The following is a 9,319-nucleotide window of genomic DNA, read 5'->3' on the forward strand; positions in this document are numbered from 1 at the left end:
TCAATAATCTTTGCATAAAGCGAACGGGTGAATGTAGTGCCATGTACAGGGAAGTATATACATGTTTGAACAGAAATGGAATATATGTGAAGTGTTGTTTAAAACACACCCGAGTGAGGTGATGTGCATGTTTGTAGTGATGGTTAGGAAGCTGCAGTTTCAGGCATACTTACCTGGCACAGGCTTTACAGTGATCCGCAAGGCTGTGGGCCCGGGGCGAGACCTTTCCATTGCACATCGGCTTGGTTGACCCCTGCGATCATCCCAAATGTGGACGACTCGGGTGCGCAATTTATAAGTGTGGGGGACTGCGTTCGCGCTCTCCCCTGGAAAAACCAATCAAAAATAGAAATGCCTTTTTTTCATTCTATTCGTCTATCATGACATGTCCAGTTGTAGTTGTAGTTGTTGTTGTGATTGTTGTGTTTGTTTTGCCGAGCAGCTCCCAAGGAGAAAGATAGGACCCGGAAGGAAACTTGGGTGTTGACATGGAAGTTGCCTCCCCTGGGTACCTGGCGTCAGGTGCATGTCTGTGCAGCCTAAAATGCAAATAAAGCCATTTCTGTCTGGTTTTTCCTGTCAATAATCTTTGCATAAAGCGAACGGGTGAATGTAGTGCCATGTACAGGGAAGTATATACATGTTTGAACAGAAATGGAATATATGTGAAGTGTTGTTTAAAACACACCCGAGTGAGGTGATGTGCATGTTTGTAGTGATGGTTAGGAAGCTGCAGTTTCAGGCATACTTACCTGGCACAGGCTTTACAGTGATCCGCAAGGCTGTGGGCCCGGGGCGAGACCTTTCCATTGCACATCGGCTTGGTTGACCCCTGCGATCATCCCAAATGTGGACGACTCGGGTGCGCAATTTATAAGTGTGGGGGACTGCGTTCGCGCTCTCCCCTGGAAAAACCAATCAAAAATAGAAATGCCTTTTTTTCATTCTATTCGTCTATCATGACATGTCCAGTTGTAGTTGTAGTTGTTGTTGTGATTGTTGTGTTTGTTTTGCCGAGCAGCTCCCAAGGAGAAAGATAGGACCCGGAAGGAAACTTGGGTGTTGACATGGAAGTTGCCTCCCCTGGGTACCTGGCGTCAGGTGCATGTCTGTGCAGCCTAAAATGCAAATAAAGCCATTTCTGTCTGGTTTTTCCTGTCAATAATCTTTGCATAAAGCGAACGGGTGAATGTAGTGCCATGTACAGGGAAGTATATACATGTTTGAACAGAAATGGAATATATGTGAAGTGTTGTTTAAAACACACCCGAGTGAGGTGATGTGCATGTTTGTAGTGATGGTTAGGAAGCTGCAGTTTCAGGCATACTTACCTGGCACAGGCTTTACAGTGATCCGCAAGGCTGTGGGCCCGGGGCGAGACCTTTCCATTGCACATCGGCTTGGTTGACCCCTGCGATCATCCCAAATGTGGACGACTCGGGTGCGCAATTTATAAGTGTGGGGGACTGCGTTCGCGCTCTCCCCTGGAAAAACCAATCAAAAATAGAAATGCCTTTTTTTCATTCTATTCGTCTATCATGACATGTCCAGTTGTAGTTGTAGTTGTTGTTGTGATTGTTGTGTTTGTTTTGCCGAGCAGCTCCCAAGGAGAAAGATAGGACCCGGAAGGAAACTTGGGTGTTGACATGGAAGTTGCCTCCCCTGGGTACCTGGCGTCAGGTGCATGTCTGTGCAGCCTAAAATGCAAATAAAGCCATTTCTGTCTGGTTTTTCCTGTCAATAATCTTTGCATAAAGCGAACGGGTGAATGTAGTGCCATGTACAGGGAAGTATATACATGTTTGAACAGAAATGGAATATATGTGAAGTGTTGTTTAAAACACACCCGAGTGAGGTGATGTGCATGTTTGTAGTGATGGTTAGGAAGCTGCAGTTTCAGGCATACTTACCTGGCACAGGCTTTACAGTGATCCGCAAGGCTGTGGGCCCGGGGCGAGACCTTTCCATTGCACATCGGCTTGGTTGACCCCTGCGATCATCCCAAATGTGGACGACTCGGGTGCGCAATTTATAAGTGTGGGGGACTGCGTTCGCGCTCTCCCCTGGAAAAACCAATCAAAAATAGAAATGCCTTTTTTTCATTCTATTCGTCTATCATGACATGTCCAGTTGTAGTTGTAGTTGTTGTTGTGATTGTTGTGTTTGTTTTGCCGAGCAGCTCCCAAGGAGAAAGATAGGACCCGGAAGGAAACTTGGGTGTTGACATGGAAGTTGCCTCCCCTGGGTACCTGGCGTCAGGTGCATGTCTGTGCAGCCTAAAATGCAAATAAAGCCATTTCTGTCTGGTTTTTCCTGTCAATAATCTTTGCATAAAGCGAACGGGTGAATGTAGTGCCATGTACAGGGAAGTATATACATGTTTGAACAGAAATGGAATATATGTGAAGTGTTGTTTAAAACACACCCGAGTGAGGTGATGTGCATGTTTGTAGTGATGGTTAGGAAGCTGCAGTTTCAGGCATACTTACCTGGCACAGGCTTTACAGTGATCCGCAAGGCTGTGGGCCCGGGGCGAGACCTTTCCATTGCACATCGGCTTGGTTGACCCCTGCGATCATCCCAAATGTGGACGACTCGGGTGCGCAATTTATAAGTGTGGGGGACTGCGTTCGCGCTCTCCCCTGGAAAAACCAATCAAAAATAGAAATGCCTTTTTTTCATTCTATTCGTCTATCATGACATGTCCAGTTGTAGTTGTAGTTGTTGTTGTGATTGTTGTGTTTGTTTTGCCGAGCAGCTCCCAAGGAGAAAGATAGGACCCGGAAGGAAACTTGGGTGTTGACATGGAAGTTGCCTCCCCTGGGTACCTGGCGTCAGGTGCATGTCTGTGCAGCCTAAAATGCAAATAAAGCCATTTCTGTCTGGTTTTTCCTGTCAATAATCTTTGCATAAAGCGAACGGGTGAATGTAGTGCCATGTACAGGGAAGTATATACATGTTTGAACAGAAATGGAATATATGTGAAGTGTTGTTTAAAACACACCCGAGTGAGGTGATGTGCATGTTTGTAGTGATGGTTAGGAAGCTGCAGTTTCAGGCATACTTACCTGGCACAGGCTTTACAGTGATCCGCAAGGCTGTGGGCCCGGGGCGAGACCTTTCCATTGCACATCGGCTTGGTTGACCCCTGCGATCATCCCAAATGTGGACGACTCGGGTGCGCAATTTATAAGTGTGGGGGACTGCGTTCGCGCTCTCCCCTGGAAAAACCAATCAAAAATAGAAATGCCTTTTTTTCATTCTATTCGTCTATCATGACATGTCCAGTTGTAGTTGTAGTTGTTGTTGTGATTGTTGTGTTTGTTTTGCCGAGCAGCTCCCAAGGAGAAAGATAGGACCCGGAAGGAAACTTGGGTGTTGACATGGAAGTTGCCTCCCCTGGGTACCTGGCGTCAGGTGCATGTCTGTGCAGCCTAAAATGCAAATAAAGCCATTTCTGTCTGGTTTTTCCTGTCAATAATCTTTGCATAAAGCGAACGGGTGAATGTAGTGCCATGTACAGGGAAGTATATACATGTTTGAACAGAAATGGAATATATGTGAAGTGTTGTTTAAAACACACCCGAGTGAGGTGATGTGCATGTTTGTAGTGATGGTTAGGAAGCTGCAGTTTCAGGCATACTTACCTGGCACAGGCTTTACAGTGATCCGCAAGGCTGTGGGCCCGGGGCGAGACCTTTCCATTGCACATCGGCTTGGTTGACCCCTGCGATCATCCCAAATGTGGACGACTCGGGTGCGCAATTTATAAGTGTGGGGGACTGCGTTCGCGCTCTCCCCTGGAAAAACCAATCAAAAATAGAAATGCCTTTTTTTCATTCTATTCGTCTATCATGACATGTCCAGTTGTAGTTGTAGTTGTTGTTGTGATTGTTGTGTTTGTTTTGCCGAGCAGCTCCCAAGGAGAAAGATAGGACCCGGAAGGAAACTTGGGTGTTGACATGGAAGTTGCCTCCCCTGGGTACCTGGCGTCAGGTGCATGTCTGTGCAGCCTAAAATGCAAATAAAGCCATTTCTGTCTGGTTTTTCCTGTCAATAATCTTTGCATAAAGCGAACGGGTGAATGTAGTGCCATGTACAGGGAAGTATATACATGTTTGAACAGAAATGGAATATATGTGAAGTGTTGTTTAAAACACACCCGAGTGAGGTGATGTGCATGTTTGTAGTGATGGTTAGGAAGCTGCAGTTTCAGGCATACTTACCTGGCACAGGCTTTACAGTGATCCGCAAGGCTGTGGGCCCGGGGCGAGACCTTTCCATTGCACATCGGCTTGGTTGACCCCTGCGATCATCCCAAATGTGGACGACTCGGGTGCGCAATTTATAAGTGTGGGGGACTGCGTTCGCGCTCTCCCCTGGAAAAACCAATCAAAAATAGAAATGCCTTTTTTTCATTCTATTCGTCTATCATGACATGTCCAGTTGTAGTTGTAGTTGTTGTTGTGATTGTTGTGTTTGTTTTGCCGAGCAGCTCCCAAGGAGAAAGATAGGACCCGGAAGGAAACTTGGGTGTTGACATGGAAGTTGCCTCCCCTGGGTACCTGGCGTCAGGTGCATGTCTGTGCAGCCTAAAATGCAAATAAAGCCATTTCTGTCTGGTTTTTCCTGTCAATAATCTTTGCATAAAGCGAACGGGTGAATGTAGTGCCATGTACAGGGAAGTATATACATGTTTGAACAGAAATGGAATATATGTGAAGTGTTGTTTAAAACACACCCGAGTGAGGTGATGTGCATGTTTGTAGTGATGGTTAGGAAGCTGCAGTTTCAGGCATACTTACCTGGCACAGGCTTTACAGTGATCCGCAAGGCTGTGGGCCCGGGGCGAGACCTTTCCATTGCACATCGGCTTGGTTGACCCCTGCGATCATCCCAAATGTGGACGACTCGGGTGCGCAATTTATAAGTGTGGGGGACTGCGTTCGCGCTCTCCCCTGGAAAAACCAATCAAAAATAGAAATGCCTTTTTTTCATTCTATTCGTCTATCATGACATGTCCAGTTGTAGTTGTAGTTGTTGTTGTGATTGTTGTGTTTGTTTTGCCGAGCAGCTCCCAAGGAGAAAGATAGGACCCGGAAGGAAACTTGGGTGTTGACATGGAAGTTGCCTCCCCTGGGTACCTGGCGTCAGGTGCATGTCTGTGCAGCCTAAAATGCAAATAAAGCCATTTCTGTCTGGTTTTTCCTGTCAATAATCTTTGCATAAAGCGAACGGGTGAATGTAGTGCCATGTACAGGGAAGTATATACATGTTTGAACAGAAATGGAATATATGTGAAGTGTTGTTTAAAACACACCCGAGTGAGGTGATGTGCATGTTTGTAGTGATGGTTAGGAAGCTGCAGTTTCAGGCATACTTACCTGGCACAGGCTTTACAGTGATCCGCAAGGCTGTGGGCCCGGGGCGAGACCTTTCCATTGCACATCGGCTTGGTTGACCCCTGCGATCATCCCAAATGTGGACGACTCGGGTGCGCAATTTATAAGTGTGGGGGACTGCGTTCGCGCTCTCCCCTGGAAAAACCAATCAAAAATAGAAATGCCTTTTTTTCATTCTATTCGTCTATCATGACATGTCCAGTTGTAGTTGTAGTTGTTGTTGTGATTGTTGTGTTTGTTTTGCCGAGCAGCTCCCAAGGAGAAAGATAGGACCCGGAAGGAAACTTGGGTGTTGACATGGAAGTTGCCTCCCCTGGGTACCTGGCGTCAGGTGCATGTCTGTGCAGCCTAAAATGCAAATAAAGCCATTTCTGTCTGGTTTTTCCTGTCAATAATCTTTGCATAAAGCGAACGGGTGAATGTAGTGCCATGTACAGGGAAGTATATACATGTTTGAACAGAAATGGAATATATGTGAAGTGTTGTTTAAAACACACCCGAGTGAGGTGATGTGCATGTTTGTAGTGATGGTTAGGAAGCTGCAGTTTCAGGCATACTTACCTGGCACAGGCTTTACAGTGATCCGCAAGGCTGTGGGCCCGGGGCGAGACCTTTCCATTGCACATCGGCTTGGTTGACCCCTGCGATCATCCCAAATGTGGACGACTCGGGTGCGCAATTTATAAGTGTGGGGGACTGCGTTCGCGCTCTCCCCTGGAAAAACCAATCAAAAATAGAAATGCCTTTTTTTCATTCTATTCGTCTATCATGACATGTCCAGTTGTAGTTGTAGTTGTTGTTGTGATTGTTGTGTTTGTTTTGCCGAGCAGCTCCCAAGGAGAAAGATAGGACCCGGAAGGAAACTTGGGTGTTGACATGGAAGTTGCCTCCCCTGGGTACCTGGCGTCAGGTGCATGTCTGTGCAGCCTAAAATGCAAATAAAGCCATTTCTGTCTGGTTTTTCCTGTCAATAATCTTTGCATAAAGCGAACGGGTGAATGTAGTGCCATGTACAGGGAAGTATATACATGTTTGAACAGAAATGGAATATATGTGAAGTGTTGTTTAAAACACACCCGAGTGAGGTGATGTGCATGTTTGTAGTGATGGTTAGGAAGCTGCAGTTTCAGGCATACTTACCTGGCACAGGCTTTACAGTGATCCGCAAGGCTGTGGGCCCGGGGCGAGACCTTTCCATTGCACATCGGCTTGGTTGACCCCTGCGATCATCCCAAATGTGGACGACTCGGGTGCGCAATTTATAAGTGTGGGGGACTGCGTTCGCGCTCTCCCCTGGAAAAACCAATCAAAAATAGAAATGCCTTTTTTTCATTCTATTCGTCTATCATGACATGTCCAGTTGTAGTTGTAGTTGTTGTTGTGATTGTTGTGTTTGTTTTGCCGAGCAGCTCCCAAGGAGAAAGATAGGACCCGGAAGGAAACTTGGGTGTTGACATGGAAGTTGCCTCCCCTGGGTACCTGGCGTCAGGTGCATGTCTGTGCAGCCTAAAATGCAAATAAAGCCATTTCTGTCTGGTTTTTCCTGTCAATAATCTTTGCATAAAGCGAACGGGTGAATGTAGTGCCATGTACAGGGAAGTATATACATGTTTGAACAGAAATGGAATATATGTGAAGTGTTGTTTAAAACACACCCGAGTGAGGTGATGTGCATGTTTGTAGTGATGGTTAGGAAGCTGCAGTTTCAGGCATACTTACCTGGCACAGGCTTTACAGTGATCCGCAAGGCTGTGGGCCCGGGGCGAGACCTTTCCATTGCACATCGGCTTGGTTGACCCCTGCGATCATCCCAAATGTGGACGACTCGGGTGCGCAATTTATAAGTGTGGGGGACTGCGTTCGCGCTCTCCCCTGGAAAAACCAATCAAAAATAGAAATGCCTTTTTTTCATTCTATTCGTCTATCATGACATGTCCAGTTGTAGTTGTAGTTGTTGTTGTGATTGTTGTGTTTGTTTTGCCGAGCAGCTCCCAAGGAGAAAGATAGGACCCGGAAGGAAACTTGGGTGTTGACATGGAAGTTGCCTCCCCTGGGTACCTGGCGTCAGGTGCATGTCTGTGCAGCCTAAAATGCAAATAAAGCCATTTCTGTCTGGTTTTTCCTGTCAATAATCTTTGCATAAAGCGAACGGGTGAATGTAGTGCCATGTACAGGGAAGTATATACATGTTTGAACAGAAATGGAATATATGTGAAGTGTTGTTTAAAACACACCCGAGTGAGGTGATGTGCATGTTTGTAGTGATGGTTAGGAAGCTGCAGTTTCAGGCATACTTACCTGGCACAGGCTTTACAGTGATCCGCAAGGCTGTGGGCCCGGGGCGAGACCTTTCCATTGCACATCGGCTTGGTTGACCCCTGCGATCATCCCAAATGTGGACGACTCGGGTGCGCAATTTATAAGTGTGGGGGACTGCGTTCGCGCTCTCCCCTGGAAAAACCAATCAAAAATAGAAATGCCTTTTTTTCATTCTATTCGTCTATCATGACATGTCCAGTTGTAGTTGTAGTTGTTGTTGTGATTGTTGTGTTTGTTTTGCCGAGCAGCTCCCAAGGAGAAAGATAGGACCCGGAAGGAAACTTGGGTGTTGACATGGAAGTTGCCTCCCCTGGGTACCTGGCGTCAGGTGCATGTCTGTGCAGCCTAAAATGCAAATAAAGCCATTTCTGTCTGGTTTTTCCTGTCAATAATCTTTGCATAAAGCGAACGGGTGAATGTAGTGCCATGTACAGGGAAGTATATACATGTTTGAACAGAAATGGAATATATGTGAAGTGTTGTTTAAAACACACCCGAGTGAGGTGATGTGCATGTTTGTAGTGATGGTTAGGAAGCTGCAGTTTCAGGCATACTTACCTGGCACAGGCTTTACAGTGATCCGCAAGGCTGTGGGCCCGGGGCGAGACCTTTCCATTGCACATCGGCTTGGTTGACCCCTGCGATCATCCCAAATGTGGACGACTCGGGTGCGCAATTTATAAGTGTGGGGGACTGCGTTCGCGCTCTCCCCTGGAAAAACCAATCAAAAATAGAAATGCCTTTTTTTCATTCTATTCGTCTATCATGACATGTCCAGTTGTAGTTGTAGTTGTTGTTGTGATTGTTGTGTTTGTTTTGCCGAGCAGCTCCCAAGGAGAAAGATAGGACCCGGAAGGAAACTTGGGTGTTGACATGGAAGTTGCCTCCCCTGGGTACCTGGCGTCAGGTGCATGTCTGTGCAGCCTAAAATGCAAATAAAGCCATTTCTGTCTGGTTTTTCCTGTCAATAATCTTTGCATAAAGCGAACGGGTGAATGTAGTGCCATGTACAGGGAAGTATATACATGTTTGAACAGAAATGGAATATATGTGAAGTGTTGTTTAAAACACACCCGAGTGAGGTGATGTGCATGTTTGTAGTGATGGTTAGGAAGCTGCAGTTTCAGGCATACTTACCTGGCACAGGCTTTACAGTGATCCGCAAGGCTGTGGGCCCGGGGCGAGACCTTTCCATTGCACATCGGCTTGGTTGACCCCTGCGATCATCCCAAATGTGGACGACTCGGGTGCGCAATTTATAAGTGTGGGGGACTGCGTTCGCGCTCTCCCCTGGAAAAACCAATCAAAAATAGAAATGCCTTTTTTTCATTCTATTCGTCTATCATGACATGTCCAGTTGTAGTTGTAGTTGTTGTTGTGATTGTTGTGTTTGTTTTGCCGAGCAGCTCCCAAGGAGAAAGATAGGACCCGGAAGGAAACTTGGGTGTTGACATGGAAGTTGCCTCCCCTGGGTACCTGGCGTCAGGTGCATGTCTGTGCAGCCTAAAATGCAAATAAAGCCATTTCTGTCTGGTTTTTCCTGTCAATAATCTTTGCATAAAGCGAACGGGTGAATGTAGTGCCATGTACAGGGAAGT

General features: G+C 46.4%; 16 non-coding genes across 16 annotated transcripts; all 16 read left to right on the forward strand.

Moving 5' to 3' along the window:
* Positions 1–165: 165 nt before the first annotated feature.
* Positions 166–329, forward strand: LOC139478026 (U1 spliceosomal RNA). The gene has a single exon (XR_011654231.1). It is a non-coding gene; the product is annotated as a U1 spliceosomal RNA (small nuclear RNA).
* Positions 330–744: 415 nt separating this feature from the next.
* On the forward strand, positions 745–908 carry LOC139478027 (U1 spliceosomal RNA). Its single transcript, XR_011654232.1, has one exon. It is a non-coding gene; the product is annotated as a U1 spliceosomal RNA (small nuclear RNA).
* Positions 909–1,323: 415 nt separating this feature from the next.
* Positions 1,324–1,487, forward strand: LOC139478028 (U1 spliceosomal RNA). The gene has a single exon (XR_011654233.1). It is a non-coding gene; the product is annotated as a U1 spliceosomal RNA (small nuclear RNA).
* A 415-nt stretch (positions 1,488–1,902) lies between these two features.
* Positions 1,903–2,066, forward strand: LOC139478029 (U1 spliceosomal RNA). The gene has a single exon (XR_011654234.1). It is a non-coding gene; the product is annotated as a U1 spliceosomal RNA (small nuclear RNA).
* Positions 2,067–2,481: 415 nt separating this feature from the next.
* LOC139478030 (U1 spliceosomal RNA) lies at positions 2,482–2,645 on the forward strand. The gene has a single exon (XR_011654235.1). It is a non-coding gene; the product is annotated as a U1 spliceosomal RNA (small nuclear RNA).
* A 415-nt stretch (positions 2,646–3,060) lies between these two features.
* Positions 3,061–3,224, forward strand: LOC139478031 (U1 spliceosomal RNA). Its single transcript, XR_011654236.1, has one exon. It is a non-coding gene; the product is annotated as a U1 spliceosomal RNA (small nuclear RNA).
* Positions 3,225–3,639: 415 nt separating this feature from the next.
* Positions 3,640–3,803, forward strand: LOC139478032 (U1 spliceosomal RNA). Its single transcript, XR_011654237.1, has one exon. It is a non-coding gene; the product is annotated as a U1 spliceosomal RNA (small nuclear RNA).
* Positions 3,804–4,218: 415 nt separating this feature from the next.
* LOC139478033 (U1 spliceosomal RNA) lies at positions 4,219–4,382 on the forward strand. Its single transcript, XR_011654238.1, has one exon. It is a non-coding gene; the product is annotated as a U1 spliceosomal RNA (small nuclear RNA).
* Positions 4,383–4,797: 415 nt separating this feature from the next.
* Positions 4,798–4,961, forward strand: LOC139478034 (U1 spliceosomal RNA). Its single transcript, XR_011654239.1, has one exon. It is a non-coding gene; the product is annotated as a U1 spliceosomal RNA (small nuclear RNA).
* A 415-nt stretch (positions 4,962–5,376) lies between these two features.
* LOC139478035 (U1 spliceosomal RNA) lies at positions 5,377–5,540 on the forward strand. The gene has a single exon (XR_011654240.1). It is a non-coding gene; the product is annotated as a U1 spliceosomal RNA (small nuclear RNA).
* A 415-nt stretch (positions 5,541–5,955) lies between these two features.
* On the forward strand, positions 5,956–6,119 carry LOC139478037 (U1 spliceosomal RNA). The gene has a single exon (XR_011654242.1). It is a non-coding gene; the product is annotated as a U1 spliceosomal RNA (small nuclear RNA).
* Positions 6,120–6,534: 415 nt separating this feature from the next.
* On the forward strand, positions 6,535–6,698 carry LOC139478038 (U1 spliceosomal RNA). Its single transcript, XR_011654243.1, has one exon. It is a non-coding gene; the product is annotated as a U1 spliceosomal RNA (small nuclear RNA).
* A 415-nt stretch (positions 6,699–7,113) lies between these two features.
* On the forward strand, positions 7,114–7,277 carry LOC139478040 (U1 spliceosomal RNA). The gene has a single exon (XR_011654244.1). It is a non-coding gene; the product is annotated as a U1 spliceosomal RNA (small nuclear RNA).
* Positions 7,278–7,692: 415 nt separating this feature from the next.
* On the forward strand, positions 7,693–7,856 carry LOC139478041 (U1 spliceosomal RNA). The gene has a single exon (XR_011654245.1). It is a non-coding gene; the product is annotated as a U1 spliceosomal RNA (small nuclear RNA).
* A 415-nt stretch (positions 7,857–8,271) lies between these two features.
* On the forward strand, positions 8,272–8,435 carry LOC139478042 (U1 spliceosomal RNA). The gene has a single exon (XR_011654246.1). It is a non-coding gene; the product is annotated as a U1 spliceosomal RNA (small nuclear RNA).
* Positions 8,436–8,850: 415 nt separating this feature from the next.
* Positions 8,851–9,014, forward strand: LOC139478043 (U1 spliceosomal RNA). Its single transcript, XR_011654247.1, has one exon. It is a non-coding gene; the product is annotated as a U1 spliceosomal RNA (small nuclear RNA).
* The last annotated feature ends 305 nt before the right edge of the window (positions 9,015–9,319 follow it).

This window comes from Haliotis cracherodii, unplaced genomic scaffold (assembly GCF_022045235.1).
Source record: "Haliotis cracherodii isolate W230 unplaced genomic scaffold, xgHalCrac1.p SCAF_38, whole genome shotgun sequence".
Taxonomy (NCBI): domain Eukaryota; kingdom Metazoa; phylum Mollusca; class Gastropoda; order Lepetellida; family Haliotidae; genus Haliotis; species Haliotis cracherodii.